Below are 16,852 nucleotides of genomic sequence, written 5' to 3' on the forward strand. Positions count from 1 at the left end.
GCTCAGTGGGCCAAAACACCAATGGCCACATGTAAAAGAACACATTTATTCTACATGTTATTCTGACTCTATGAATACCAGCCATCTTGTATTCTGCTTTGGGATTGTAAAGTTATAAACATCAATTATCAGACTTTTTCTAGGACCTTCTGAGGGAATCCTTCAGAAAAAAAGAAGACGAGAACTGGTTATTCAAAACAAAACAAAACAAAAAATCAATGGAATATTGATTGAGCTTGAGATATGTACAAGCCCATTTAGTCACAATTGAATCGTGAATAATAGTAATAACAGTAAGTACCATTAATTGAGTATCTACCCTATGCCAGGTATTGTACTATGCATTTCACAAATGGAGCCTCACTTAATTTGCGTAATAATCAGGGTGAGGATTTTCTCATGTTTACAAAGGAAGGAAATTGAGGCTAATTAGATGCTTTCCAAAGACAAGTATCTGTAACATAAATGGGAAGTTCTAAGCAGGCATGTTTATACAGGAAAAGATTAGTAAACTCTGAGTCCAGGATGATCAGATGGGGTTACCAACTTTGTGCTTTAAATCAGATATTAAAACTTGGGCCAAACTTGGGATATTAGTGGAGAAGTAACTATCAAAATCTTTTCCTCACCTTGATACCTTTCTGAGCACCCATTCCTTGCTGATATTATTATGTTAAACAAATTAATAAAATCTTATTAAATCTTATGGGCTTTACATTCTAGTGAGGGAAACATCATAAATGAGTTAACAAATATTAAAGTCATTTCAGATAGTGATATTACTATGAAGAAAATGTGACAATGAAATGAGGGAGGTTAACTTTAATTGAGATGGTCAGGGAAAGTTTGCCTAAAGAGGCAAATGTTAAATTTATTCTTAAATAACGCGAAAAAGTCAGCCATCTGAAGATCTGGTAGAAAAACTTTTTGGATAAACAAGGGAATTGTTTATTGGGAAACCATCTGATTGCTAAATACAGATGTCCTAGATTGTTTAAGTTTGGCAACATTTTGGTGAATGAAAAGAGCTTCAGTTTGTCTTGGTGAGTGTTTCCCCTCTTAATTTAGTGTTTATTCAGTGGTCCGGTCTGCTTCTAAGCTCCCACCGTAAATGTACTTGGTAGTCTCTTGTATGAGGCTTCCTGTGGCCTTCTCAGCTTCTTTCCCACCTCCTAAAGGAGAAAGGCATTTTCCTAGCTGTGGTAATTGTTTATAAAGACATCTGCAATGATTCTTCTCATCTATGTACAAGTGTTTCTTTGCAACTCTGACTTTGCTACTTCTCTCATCAGGAGGTCAAATTCTTTCCCCAAATCCTTGAGTCTGGGCTGTGCTTGTGATTTGCTTTACCAATAGAATGTAGCAGAAGTATTGTTGTGGAACTTGCACGGATAGGCTCCAAGAGACATTTGAAGCTTCTGCTGTTGTCCTCTTGGAAAACTGCCATCACCATGTGAAAAAGCCCCAGCCAGTCTCCCTGAGGTTGAGAGACCACGTGACACAGAGGCCCAGCCAAAGCTATCACCAACCGCCAGGCTTCTGGGTAAAGCCAGCTTGGACCATGCATCCCTAATGGTCTCCAGCTGATAGCATCTGCAATGAGTGACTGTCAGCAGAATGAGTGCGATCAGCAGAAGAATCACTCAACTGAACTCAGCTCAAATTTCTGACCCACAGAATTATCAGCAAATAAAATGGTTGTCATTTTAAGCTACTAAGTTTGTTATACAGCAATAGATCATTAAGAAACTAGCCAGACTCCAAAGATCTTTTTGGGGGAGCTTTATGTCATTTCTCTTTGACCTTGAAGTTGCTGACTGAATGCTTCTTCGAGAAGTCTCTTGAAAGGTGTCAGAATGCATTATGCCTAACTTTCACCCATTTTTCAAATTACTTCATTTTAAGCATATATATATCAGCAGAACTGAAATATTATTTCTGCTTTCTGATAGAGAAAGGATTCTCACAGGCACATGACATGGCTAAACTCAAACAGATGGATTCAGAGTCCTTTCTCACTGTTCCAAACTTTTACTTTCTTTTTCACACATGTTCTAGATTTCCCAGCTTAGGAACCTTTTACATATCATTCTACTCACTAATTATGGGTATAAGTGCCCTAAGCAGTAGAATTTTGACTACTATTTGTTGATTCTTGCTATTTTATGAACTTATCATTAGTAATCAAAAGGGCAATTTTGATTTGGGACTTTAGAAAGATATAATTGAGACTAATGGATTCCACATTAATAAAGAAATCTTACATCATTGTTGTGTACCATGTAGCTCTGGCCTTAATTATTGCTTCTCCACTACAATTTGGAAGAGTATGATGACATTGGTTGCCATGTCTTTATGATTTTTTATTGTTCTTACTACATTTATTCCATTTTGCTACTGAACAGATCCAGGCTGAATAATTCCTCAATTATAGAAGGGCACATGCTACAACTCCTTTTAGGCAACTTCTTTTTTTACTACTACGGTAGTTTTATAAGGATCTATGGAGTTTGATGAGAGTAGTCAGTTTCTGACATGTTTACTGAAAACTCTTCCAGTTACTCATAATCCCACCTTTCTGTAATTATTTTTGGTATTGTTTAATCAATATCCCTTTTCTATTTTCCCATCAGCATCAGCTTTGTGGTGAAAGCTATCCATTTGCTGATCCACTGGGGTTTGTGTGACTTAGCCATGGTTTATCCAATGGCACTTGCCTGTGGATTATACTAGTCTTTCAAATAATTTTCTCTATTTAATCTATGTAATACCTAGGCCATTCTCATTTTTGAATCCAGCTTTTCTGCATGGTGTCATATCCACACTCTTTCTGTTTCTAAGCTTGTATCCTTTTTGCTGAGGCTCTCAACTTCCTGCTTTCTTTTAACCTAGGCTCTCAACTTCCTGCTTCTCAGTTTAGACTAGAAATAAATGGTATTTCCTGAGCTCCATCAATTGCTGAGACTATGCTCCTGTCGTTCCCTGGATTGCATATCCAGCTCTGCACACTTCCCCATATTCTTTTTGGTGATTAACACTCACATGTTTTTAAGAGATAACATTTTCAGATGTACTTTAGTTATAGTGCATGAGACTTCAAATATTTTAAGATGAGAGACAGAAAAATACCATTAATGTTCTTTCTTGAGAGAAAGCAAATTTATAAATGGCAGATCTTTATAGATTTGTAAATCTATAAAATTCCATTTCAGGAATCTTTTTCTATGATTCTATGTAATCAGTCTCTAAATGTGAAAGGCCAAGAGCAGAATGAATTGGAAATATTTGTGGGACTTTGGATCTAAATTTTGAGAGATTTAGTAGAGTACGAAGACACTGGTTACCATTTATAAAGTCTACCCTTAGTAAAACAAAACAGAACCCTAAAACAATATTCTAAACTCACAGGTCTGATTTAGCCAGGCTAATAATTTTTAATCATACTTTTTGAATGATATAAGTTCTATATGAATATGTTGTGATTGTGAAAAATTAATATTATGAAAAGCATGCAGAATAAAAGCTTAAATATCTCTTATATTAGTCGGGGTTCCCTCAAAAGCAGAGTCTGAGATAACGACTTGAGTATATAGGTATAATGGGAGACTCTTCTTGTTTTCCTCCTTTCCTTAATGCTCACTAAAAACTTTTGCGCTCCAAGTATGTGGTGGTTTTTCCCATACTAAACAATTCTCCATTTCTCTGCAGACACCAGCTGAGTGTTCTACAAGTTAATTCAGTTCTGATACTATCTACCTGGAGACAGCATCAGATTCCATAAGTTGAGGGTTCAGTCTCACAAGACTGCTGCCCCACTTCAGACACCAATTGCAAAGCCAGATTTTCACCTGGGCTTCTGACTGATGAGTTGTAAATCAGAGGCACTTATACGCCCCTTTTCAGGTTTGATAATTTGCAGAATGGCTCACAGAACTAGGGAAAACAGTTTACTTACTAGAACACCAGTTTATTACAAAGGACACAACTCTGCAACAGCCAGATGGAAGAGATGCATGGGAGGTCTGAGGGAAGGAGCACAGAACTTCCACGCCCTTTTAAGACACATCACCCTCCCACCATCTCAACCTGTTTACCAAACCGGAAGCTCTCCAAACCAGTTCTTTTGGGTTTTCATGGAGGCTCAATTATGTGCGCATGATTGATTAAATCATTGGTCATTGGTGATTAATTCAGCTTCCAGCCCCTCTACCCTCTTCAAAGGTTGAGGGGTGAAGCTGAAAATTCCAACTCTCCAATCACTTGGTTAGTTCCTCTAAGTCCCCGATTTTTTCCAAAAATCTCATTAACATAAACTCAAGCCTAATCGAAAAGGACTTGTTATGAATAGCAAACACACCTTTATCTCTCTCATCACTGAGGAGATTCTAAGGGGTTAGGACTTTGTTCCGGGAATTGGGATGAAGATCAAATACATATATTTCTTATAATACATCACAATATCACAATAGGTATTTGAATTGGGAGGTGAAGGAGTGAAGAAAGTGAAATGAAAGGGGAAGAAAGCCAAAAAAGAGTTTGTTAATAAATGGGTTACTACTGTAGATAATTGAGCCTTAATTTTGTTGAGGAAATTTCAGAGGAATCCTGTAAACTTGTAGAAATTTACTTCAGAATTGTTCCCCTAAATTCTGTTTTTACTTTGATTGATTTATTTAGTTCTTGGCTAATTAATAATATATTGTTTTATTCTAATAATATAGTATGTTTTGATCTCCAGTAGGGTAAAGTCCCTTCCCGAATGTTATTCTTTTTGAAATCTAATAATATTTATAAATTAAATTTTTTCTTCCATGTAAGTTTTAGAATAATCTGATTAAGGTTCATTTTTCTTTTTAAATCTTGAAGGTATTTGGATCAGAATTGTTTTGTTTTATAATATTGAGTCTTCCTATTCGAGAAAATGTCTCCATTTAGTTGGTGTTTTATCTGTTTGTAAAGGTTCTATTTTTTCACATGGGTTTTGTACATTTCTTGTTTCATTTATTTATTATTTTATAGTTCTTATTGGAACCGTGAATGGTATCTTTAATTTATAATATTTTTTAAACATGTTATCAGTAGCATGTAAAAAAGCTATTCATTTCTGCAGGTTGATTATTTACCCAGTCACCTTACTAATTGGTTATTGACAGCCAAATTTTTACCCCTTCATATCTCACCTTTTCAAACTCTCTTATTAGCAGAAGGAGACAAAACTTGGCTGCTCTTTCCTCCATCCCTGGAGGATTCAAGACAAGACTATGTTTCTGACTGTTTTAACTATATTTTACTTACCTTTTAGGATCTCGCAGTGTAATTTCCACCACTGCACTACACACTAGTACCTGTGATACACTTTTTCACCTTCAACATTCTGGCGCAAATATGGCTAGAATTTTTAAAATAAATTTTACCATAGCGCCATTTACTTACTTTTAAAAATCATAAGAATTTTTTAAATAAAGAAAATTTTTTAAATAAAGAATAAGAACATATTTCTTTCCACGAACTGGGTTCGATCTTCATCATTAAATTCTTTGGACATCAAGAAGAATAGCTTGTATAAAATGTCCTTGCAATTGATTTTATATTAATAACCTATATACTCTATAATATAATATATTGTGCTCTTCGAAAATTCAAATATAAATTTTTCCTAATAATGTGACATTTTTAGTCCTTGCCTTAGTCCAAACCAAGTTCTTGTTATCTCACTGCTTTCAAATAAATCTTTTCATGCAACTATCTGAGTTTCTGAATTTAATTAGTAATATAGTGTTGTCATCAAGAGGTTTGAAACTGATGGACCTGAATTTGAGTACTGACTCTAGCAATTATTAGATGTGCAAGCATCTGAAAATTATTTAACCTCTAAGGTTTAGTTTTCTCTTTATAAAATGCTAATAATAATAGCATCTACCTCATAGCATTGTCAAGATTAAATGAGCTATTGTTTGGCAATTAGTATATACTATTATTTCTATTGCCACAGTTCTTATTTTCCTAGACATTATTCGATACCCTATTGTTTATACTAAATATTTTAATTTGAGTTGACGCAATAAAATGTGAAATCTTAGGAAAATAATGAACTCTTAAGATTGATTCTACACTACTATCCACTTCTAATATTCTAATCAGAATCTCATTGATTCTAAGTTTTTTACTAAGGGTTTTTACCCTTAATTATAAGCAAGATATGAGTATTCATAATCAGTAGGAGTCCACACAGTAAGTCAAGTAATTTTTTTTTCAATGGCATGGGTCACAAGAGAATATTCCTTTCAAAATATAAAGTTGAGAAATAAAGGATAAGTAATTAGTCAAACTATGTGAGGCAGAAATGGGAAATACATTGTACTAATCCCTAAGAGATGACTTTGTAGTATCAAAATAAGTTACTCAGTGTGTTCTTTTACTATAAATTCAGGCTATACTAAATTACTTGCGGCTTCTTGGCCATACCATGAAGTTTTACATCTCTGAACTTTGGTACGTACTGTTTGGTCTTCCCAAAATCCCTTTTCTCTACCGCTTTTGTCCATCTGGTAGATTCTTCCCAATGAGCCAATAGAGTGTATGTGTGTTATCTTCAGGCAGTGTCTCAGGTCTTATTGTTAAAGATCATATGCATCATATACAGATCAATTACTATGTCTTTCGTTAAGAGTTTTCTAGTCATTCAGGGACATCTTACCTACATCTGTTCTAGTACTTATTACATTGTATTATTGCTTTTAATTGTCTGTCTATGTCCTGTGAATGAAAAGGAGGCTTCTTGCTAAACCTGACAAGCTCAGGGGAAGCCAGCATGGCAGAGTTCAAAATTAACTATGTAGGAAGGGCTGAACATAAAAATTCCTAACTGAAACCAGATCTTGGCAGGTAGTCACATCCTGGGCCTGTAGCTTCCTTGACAAAGATCAATCTTTCCCTTAAGTGAGACAATCTTTTGTCTTTTTTGTATATAAGATAATATACCCTTAGAATGTCAGAGAAATCCCCTTTTTCTGAACCTTTCAGGGCACACCTGCCACATCGCAGCAGCACTCCTCTTCTTTATCTTGTTCCCCACATACATCCTCTAGAGCTGAATAGTAAATGTGTGTTAAATTAACTGACACGCTGCAGTATCTACGTACTTTGACTTTCCTGACCCCAAGCTTCTGAACTATTTAGCCACCCATTAGTCCACTTTTAAGGCAATAGTAGATAATAAAGGGTCTTCTAATATAATAAATGATGGTTTTATAATGATCAGTTACTACACAGAGATTTTCTCTGTATAAGTGATAAAGCAAAATCTATTAATATATTTTAAAATTCAGTTTTTATAAATTTTCTCATTTGTAAATAACCTCTCTAATTTATAAAATAAAATAAAATAAAAATAAAATAAAATTTAAATCGTGGATACAAACAGGATTTAAAAATATATTGCACTACAGTGATTGAAAAGAGAAGAAAGGGCCAGCCTCTTTCCACATGTGGGAACAGGTCCAGGCCTTGGCTTTCTTACCACACTGGCAATATAAAACCAGGGAGTGGAAGAGAGGCCAGGAGGGCATTCTGTACATGAACACTGACCTTTAACATAGTATCCCTATCTACTAGTAAATTGCAGCTCCATAAATGTCAGATTCTAACTGATAGAGTGAACGACTCAACGATCAATGTGAGCCCAAAGGTACTCAAGTGCTTCCTATCAAGACTCACTGTGCTCGCATCCCAACCTTGAACAGAATTCTATCTTCCCTGTGTTCTTAGGTAAAGACATGAGAAGAGAGAGAAGATGCATAATGTTTGCTTTTTTCAAAATGTTACTATATCTGTGGATGAGATTACTACTGTGATTTAGAGAATTCAGAAGTTAAAAAAGAATGTGAAATCTTGGCTATAAAAACTTTTAAAAAGCTTATTGCACTATATTTTAATATTTTAAATTAGATTATAATGTTCAACTTTCAAATTGAACATATTCGCATTCTGCTTAACCTATCTGCTAAATTAAGACATTCTCAATATCAACTGTCTTCTGCTAATAAACTGCATCTTAAACTACAATTAGTTTTCTGTTCCTTCTAATGAGATATACATGTACTTTCATGAAATTTCTAGAAAATTGTGTGTTTCAAGACTATACATGACAAATGATTACTCATTCTTATATTATTAAATAAATTTCAATGAAAGACAAAACAATTTAAACCTAAACAAATATGCCTCTAGTTTTACTACCAAAAGTTATCTACAATCAACATGCAATATCCTTTTTTTTAGTTTTTTTTAATTTGTATTTTGAAAGACTTTACATCTCCCCTGGTTTTACCACCTGTTTTTATCAACTGGAGTAGACTGATGACTGGTTAAGCTATTTGTACCATTTTTATGTACATAAGGTATTCAAGCCTGCTGCAAATATGTATTTGTAAACAACAACAATAATAACAAAAAAAAAAAACCTCAAAGCTGAAAAGATAATGTAAAGTTTTTCATCTGAAAGACCATTTTGGTAAAAAAAGATAGCTAGATAAGAAACTTTATTACTATGAATATAAATATCAATTAATAAATTGTTCTTTTAATTGCTTTACTTTATATTTACTCTAATTAGACAGTTAAATTAAAGTTCAGAAATAGTTCAACTATTTTTATGTTTTTGGCAAAGTAGCAAATAATGACATCTTGCTGTTTCCTTTGGATTTCTATTACTAACTCGCATCTTGAAAGTTGCATAGCATAGTATGTTAATTCCCAAGGCTATAACATAAATTTTCCCTATAAAATATTATCTATCCACTTATCTTTTGACAATAAGTCAATAGAATATTCTTTAGGAAATACAGCATTTGAAGGAATTAACAATGAAAATATATCCATATTTTATGGTCAAAATGTGCATAATTTATATCAAAGTACTTTGAAAGATATAGAGCACTGTGCAAATGTAAAATAATGACTTCCGTATTTTTAATGTTACTTTTCCTAGTTTCTTTCCTCTCATTTATTAATGCTTTGTGTCTTTCATGTGATCCCTATTCCACTTCTTCCTCTCTTGGCCAATCCAACCAGGCAGAGAATAATAAAGGAATAAGGGACTAAGAAGCACTGTGCCAGGCACTTTAAATAATAATCACATTTAATCTTATATCATGGAAAAATCTTGCTAGATAGGCCAGGTGTCTGTGGCTCTTCTGGTTATAGATGAAATCGATCATGATGTCAGTTTTGATTGTGTCTACTTTTGTCTTGATGTTAATTATCTCTCCATTAGTTTCCAATTGCTACTTTAATCCTTTGAATTCTTTAAAAAAAACCAATAACCATTATGTAATGATTGGACTGTAGAGGGTCTCTGAGGATCCTCAAGCCCAATTTATCCTTCATTGTAGAAATAAAGAAACTAAGGGCTACTAGGAGGAACATGACAAGGACTAAATGCCACAAGCACCAGTCAACTTTCTCCTTTTTCAGTTATAATCTATTACTCTCAACAGCATCAGTAAGAGTTAGGACAGAAGTATGCCCAAGGCCCTATGATAGTATGAGGAGGAATACTTAGCAGAGGTGTGTGTATGTGAGAGAGAGTGAGAGACCTCAGCACTCCTGTGAACAACCAGTGAGGGAGATGGTTGAGGAAAGGTTTCCTGCAGTGATTGACACCTCGGATCAGTAAGGAGTAATCCAGGCAAAGATGAAGAGGGAAGAGCATTAAACTTAGAAGAAACAGTATATAAAAAGATATAAAAGGTTCAGAGAACATGGAGTGTGAAACTAAATGGAGAAATTAAATTGACATAAGAAATGACCAAAGGAAGAGCATCTTTGAAGTTTTTATTACTTCCAAAGAAAATATCACCAATATTATGAAGACTCAAGAGGTAAAGACTTCTCAGAGTTCTGAAAGTGTTTATTTTGATGATCTCGTACTTTTAAACATTATTTTATGCAATTTCAAGTACTCCTTCCCCTTATGTATTTATTTGTTGCCATGGCTACCAGGAAGCTTAGTGCTTAGTTTTATATTGGTGGTAGCTTCGCTGAGACTTTTTTTTTTCTGATATAGTTGTTTATCTATTTTTCATTATTTCTTTCTTAGTTATTTGCTTTTAACTGTATTTTTAAAATCACATTGTACTATAAGCCATACTCAATTCTTTTTGAAAGGAGGCAAGACATAAATAAACAGAAAAAATTATTAAGCACTCATTTTGCACCAGACATTTTAACAGGCATTAAGGTTATAAAAAATGATTATAGCCAGGTAAGGGAGACAAATATTTTCAAAAATTGTTATTACTTTTTTATTAACCAAATGTTTATATCCCTCTAAAATTCATGTGTTAAAATCCTGCCCCCAATGTAATACTATTAGGAGGCAGAACATTTGGGGTGATTAGATCACAAGGCTGGCGCCCTCATGAAAGAGATTAATGCCCTTATAAAAAGGAGCCTGTACAGCTCTCCGCCCCTTCCATGTGAGGTCACAGTGAGAAGATGGCTGGATATGAACCAGGAAGACAATCTTCACTAGATGCCAAATCTGCTGACATCTTAATCTTGGACTTAACAGCCTCCAGAACTATGAGAAATAAATTTCTATTGTTTATAAGGCGCCCAGTCAATGGTATTCTGTTAAAGTAGCCAAAAATGACTAAGACAGATGTGGTGTGTGGTTAAGTACAAAAGTGAAATTCTCCTATGAAAGTGTCATAGAACAGATGACACTTGAGACGGCTCTTGATTAGTGACAGCAAGTTTTGCAAGTGGATATCTGTGCTGAAGAGTGAGAGCTGTGGTAGGTACTGAATCTTTGGAGAAGAGCGATTTGGTCAGATTAGACTAGCTGGACTATAGATATGGTAGAATCCTTTGTGAAGGCAGGATCCAGAGTGAATGATTGCCAGAAAGCTCTGGGAGTGGGGGTCATGATCTCTTTAATGCAATGCACTACTTTTTCTTTGTCCTTGTATTTTCTATAAAAGTTTATATGAAGGAGGATTAATAAGACCTACAAAAAGCACAGTCTTTTTTATAGAGCAAATAAGTCCAGTGCTCACTTCAGCTGCACGAATACAAAGTAGGTAAGTCCATAAGAAAACCTTAGCTTTCTCCCAGAGTTAAAATCCATATCTAAATGCCTGAGACATTCATCACTGTGGTTAATTTCATACAATGTACAAGAGAGATGGTAGATTAGCGAAAATTGAGAAGGGCTTCTTGCATGTGCAGGTTAAGACAGTCCTAGTTCTTAGTCTTTGATCTTCGTCTCTGGTCTTTGATGTTATAACGATTATCAAATAACAATTTGATTGTGGTGAATACTACAATTTGGGTGGATCTTGTAATTTTCAAATAGTGGAAGCATTAAAGTAATTTTCAGCAACGTGCCCTAATTTGGCTAGGGTATTGTTATTTAACATTAAAGTATTTTCTGCTTATTATTGTACCTAATCAAGACAATGAGCTTATACAGACTTGAATGCCCCAACTGCCTGTGTGCCATGGCTGTGTTAGCAGGCAGACAGAGAACTGAAGCATGGCCTGTGTGTTTATACTGGTTATTTTTATGACTGATTGAAGAGTTAGATTGACTGTGTAGCCACTCATGCCAGTATGTTGTACAATAGTTATTCTGTATGTTCGGACTTAACCCATGTAGACAAAAGGATCACTAAAGTAAAACTTTGCCTAAAAATATAATTTTTATAGGTTATCCATTTAACTGTTACTTCTCACTTCTGTCCTTGTTATTCTATTGCTTGAACTATAAATTGAAGTGTACACAATTACCACTGAATCCACACCATCTGAACCTGGCTGCACATGAGAACAAATAACTATTCTATATAAGAAATAGATGTATTTTTTACGGATTTCATGTAAAGATTCCAAATCCATAGTGTAATGGTTAGCATGTCTGCTTTACATGCAGAAAGTGCTAGGTTCGTGCCCCAGGTGGAGCCACGGACCATACCCCGGGTACGCCAGGCCCCGGGGGCACACCGCGAGCGTGTGGGAGGAGACACCCACCTTCAGAGATTCGGTTCTTAAAAAAAGGGGAAATAGCAACATCTATAGGTCAGGGGTGGAAGTGGGGGGTGGGGTTCCTTTTGTGGAATTACCGCTCTTCTATTAAGTGAAAACTTGATGAGACTATAAATCAAGGTACCTGCTGAGGATGACTCAAGAGTTAAGCTGACTCGCCCTGGATCTTTGACTCTAATGGAATGATGCAGGGATAGGGAAAAAGCATCACTTGGTTCCTCTTGTTGTATGAAGGCCTTCTGTCGAAATGGTTGAACAGTTTCTATTCCTGAGGCCACTGATGCAACCTGGGTTTTGTCCGTTTTAATCTTGGCACTTTAGGCTTTGCTTTCCTTTCCTAAGGACTCTGTTGTCTTCCAGTACATTCCTTCTTGCTTAGATTAGTCAGAGAGGCTTCTGTTGCTTACAGCCATAGACCCTCGTCTGATTCAAGGAATCAGGAGACATAATGGCTCTCTATGAAATACTTAGAATCTCTGGTTTTATTTTTTTCATGTGGGAAAAGGAAGTGGTTGGACTACATGGTTTCTAATTTTTCATCTAACTCTAAAAAGAAATAAGTATATAAGGCTAGCTTTCCTTAGAAGTCTTTAATAATTCTGAACATATGCCTATTTCTAGATGAATAGGTTGGGGGCTAATGCACTTTCCCATTAACTGTGACTTCTTATTTGGTTTCTTAGCATGCCTTCAGCTTCTAGGCCCTGGAGTCCATTTAAGGTCATTTAAGCAGAGGCCACATCTGTGGTATCTGAATTATCTGGCTAAGCATCCTGAACTCATTGGATATTTGCCAACCATATGCTAGATCAGGACCTGTCAGAATGGCCTCATTTTGAAAGACTATTTAAATGACAAGAGAAACTACATCTGAGAGAAAGGAAAACATGGATAAAGAACCTAAGGAATTGGCACAGCTGGTTATCATTAGTAATGATCAAACTTTATTCAATATAAAAGCAACAGGAAGTGAGTTGGGGGGAGTATATAGATGTATGTTTATGTATGCATGTGTCTGTGAAAGAATGTAAATGTGTAAACATTTTTTCAAAATCTTGTTTCTGATGCTTGCTTTCCCCCCTCACTCCTAAATTGAATCCTTCTACTGTGTTTGTTGTATTGAAATCATCTTTGAATTTCAGTCTTTGAGGCAGAGACTTTAATGCTACAAGCTCAGAGGAGGGTTAAATAATTACATTATTAACAAGAAAAAAAGTACAAATACTAAACAGCAGCTAGAGAATCTAAAAACTTTGAAAAACATCAATGGAAGATCCATATTCTTTTTTCTCCAGTTATTACATATTTTATAATGATTATTTCCTGAATATAAAATACCTTTATGTCTAATCATTGGTTGTACACCTGAAATTAATGTAATATTGTACGTCAACTATAACTGAAAAAAAATTTTAATTAGTAAAAATAAGTAAATAAAATAATACCTTTATTTTAGAAAACAATAATTTGGAAAATAATGAAGTATGTGTAAAAGAGCAAATAAATATTACCTACTTGGTTACCAATTTGCTTACTAGAAACAAGACAAGAATTACCTTAGCAGCTCTTAATTTAGCTTTATAAAGAGACCTTTAAAATAGTTTTCCCGTGGATTTTTTAGAAACTTAAATTTGTTGTTCTACATTTGCTACCCCACAGCTCACCCCCTTTAAACTTACTCTACTGTACCAATCTCTGCTCACCTACATGTGTAAGCCAAAAGCCCCCACAACCACACATATCCATAGCACATGTCAAAATAGAAAGAGAGTCAATACTAATAATTGAGCCCATGTGGCAAGTGCCACACCAAAGATTTTCTGTGTCACCTCATTTGCTCCTTATAAAAGCTATGATAAAGATACTATTCATATGCTTATTATAGTGATGAGAAAATTAAATCTTAGAGAGATTAAGTGACTTGCTCAAGATAATCATAAACTAATTACTGGCAAAGCTGATGCTTCATCTCAGATCTACCTGATCCTGAAGCCACTTTTCTACTGAGCATATAAGGACAAAGAAATGGCACACCTACACAAAATTGTAAAGGCAAACGCCTGTGTTTAGTGCTCTTTCCCAGCCAGTATGCGCCCTTTTGGAAAGCGGTGTTTGATGAGAAGGGCGTCCATTAAGAGCTTTCTGTATTAAGGTGGGTGAGACAGTCTGAACATTGTGTTGTAGAGAACACTAACCTCTAAAACATTAGAGGTGGCATCTAGAACTATACTAAGTATGATCTAATTTAATTCCTTCAATTTACGGATAAAAGTCTGAGGCCTGAGAGGCAAGGTTACAATTTCTTGGCAGTAATAGAGTATGGTTTAGAATCTGGGTCTATCGATTCTCTTAATCTAGAGCTTTCTTATTATACCGAGGCCTCTTTGTTTCATAATGTACATGAATCTGAAGAAACAAAATTATTTTGAATGGACTTTGGAGGGTATTGCCTTTCTGTCTACTAGATGATTTTCTCTGATACAATTTTTTTAGGCCAACCTACATAGTGACTAATGTTTACTCTCAAGGCTTTATATCTTTCTGATATTTTATTAACAGAATCACATGAGACTCAACCAATTCATATCCCTAAGTTTTAAAATCCCAGTGTGAAACTTTTTCTGTACCATCTGTCCTAAGTGTTGTTTTAATCTATATGGAACCACTTAAGGCAGAAGTTGTGTCTGAAAGGGTTTCATGTTGCAATGTGTTCTTTTTTTCTATTTTGATCTTTGTTTTAATTTTTAAAATGGAAAAATATGTCGAACACAAAGAGTAACCAAATGAAACAGCAGTATAAATCACAGGTTCTTCTTGTAGTTTAATGGAATAAGTAATGTAGAAAATAAAAGGATAAATTGATGCATATAGATTTATGTGTTTGAATTTCCATAACTTGCTCTCAAATATGCTTACCTTAGAAGACTTCATTCTAAACTTTTCCATCATGAATTCTGTGCTTCTCTTCGATCTAGAAATCAAAGACATTATTTAAGCCACCTTACATTAGTTTAAAAGGTACTTGTCTTTCTCATTGGTTTTGGCCTTAAGCTCGATTTTGAGCCTATGAGTTGACTACTTAAAATAATTAGGTTGCAGGAAAAAAAAACCCGTTGCTTATTAGGATAAAGCTGACGTGACCATAATGCCCATATAGTTTTATTCTGATAAAGTGGTCTGGAATTCCCAGAAGACTAAGTAAGAATAGATAGTGAGGGTAGGTGTTAATCTGATTTGTAGACTTGTGATATAATTCTGTGGATGTCATTTGACTAAGTATATGTTTTGCAAAACTAAGCTCTGCCAGCACCACACCCAGAACATTTACTACAATATGCATTTAAATAAAGTCATATGGATTTTCTACATTGATGCTTTTTAAAAAAGAGTTTGCTAAAACCTTGGGTTGTTAAATGAAATGCAGAGAAGAATATTTAAATGCTGAGTGACAAATGAGGGTGATGGATGCCTATAATTCATATATCTAAAAATCTAATCTATTATTACTTTGAGAAGAAAAGCATACTAAAGATTAAGAAATGACTATATAAATCTCTTACATTTAAGAATGTTCATAAACTAAACGGATTAATTTATATTTAGGTATGTAACACAAAATGGATATTTGTATATTTTTTAATTGAAATAACATTGTATAAATATAAGGTGTTCAACTTGCTAATTTGATACATTAATTTATTGTAATATGATTGCCATTGTAGCAATAATTAGCACTTCTATCACATTATATAATTATCGTTTCTTTTTAGGGGTTGGAATAATTAAGTTTCAGTCCCTTAGCAAGTTCGATGATTTTAATACAATATTGTTGTCTATATTCACTATACTTTACATTAGATCTCTAGATTTTACTTACTATTCATTGCAGATTTGTACCCTTAAACAACATCTGTCCTATACCCTCTGCCTTATCCTCTGGTAGCTACCATTTTTCTCTCTGTTTTTATGAGTTTGGGTTTTTTAGATTCCACATATGAGTGACACCGCACAGTATTTTTTTTTCCCTGTCTGACTTATCTCACTTAGCAAAAAGTCTTCAAAGTTCATCCATGTTGTCATAAATGACAGGATGTACTTCTTTCTCATGGCTGAATAGTATTCCTGTGTGTGTGTGTGTGTGTGTGTGTGTGTGTGTGTGTGTCTGTATCTGTGTGTGTACTGCGCATTCTTTATCCATTCATACATCGATGGGCACTTAGGTTGTTTTCATATATTGGCTATTGTGAATAATGCTGCAATAAACATAGGAGGGCAGGTATCTTTTTTCTTTTTATTTATTTATTTTTCTTTATAATTATTTATTTACAGTTGACATTTAATATTATATTAGTTTCAGGTGTATAGCATAGTGGTTGGACATTTATATAGCTTACAAAATAAATAAATAAATCTTGCACCCACCTGACGCCATATATAGTTATTACAATATTATTGACTATAAACCTTGAGCTGTACTTTACATTTCTGTAACTATTTTGTAACTGCCAATTATTTATTTCTTAATCCTTTTATCTTTTTCATTCAGCCCCCAACATCCCTTTCATCTGGCAATTATCAGTTTGTTCTCTGTATCTATGTGTTTGTTTCTGTTTTTTTTTTCGCTGTCGTGGTTGTTTATTTATTTTATTTTTTAGATTCCACATATAAACAAAATCATATGATATTTGTCTTTTTCTGTCTGACTAATTTTACTTAGCATAATACCATCTACTCTAGGTCCATCCATGTTGTCACAAATAGTAAAATTTCATCCTTTTTATGACTGAGTAATATTTAGTTGTGT

Source organism: Rousettus aegyptiacus, unplaced genomic scaffold (genome assembly GCF_014176215.1).
Source record: "Rousettus aegyptiacus isolate mRouAeg1 unplaced genomic scaffold, mRouAeg1.p scaffold_m13_p_2, whole genome shotgun sequence".
In the NCBI taxonomy this organism is placed as follows: Eukaryota; Metazoa; Chordata; class Mammalia; order Chiroptera; family Pteropodidae; genus Rousettus; species Rousettus aegyptiacus.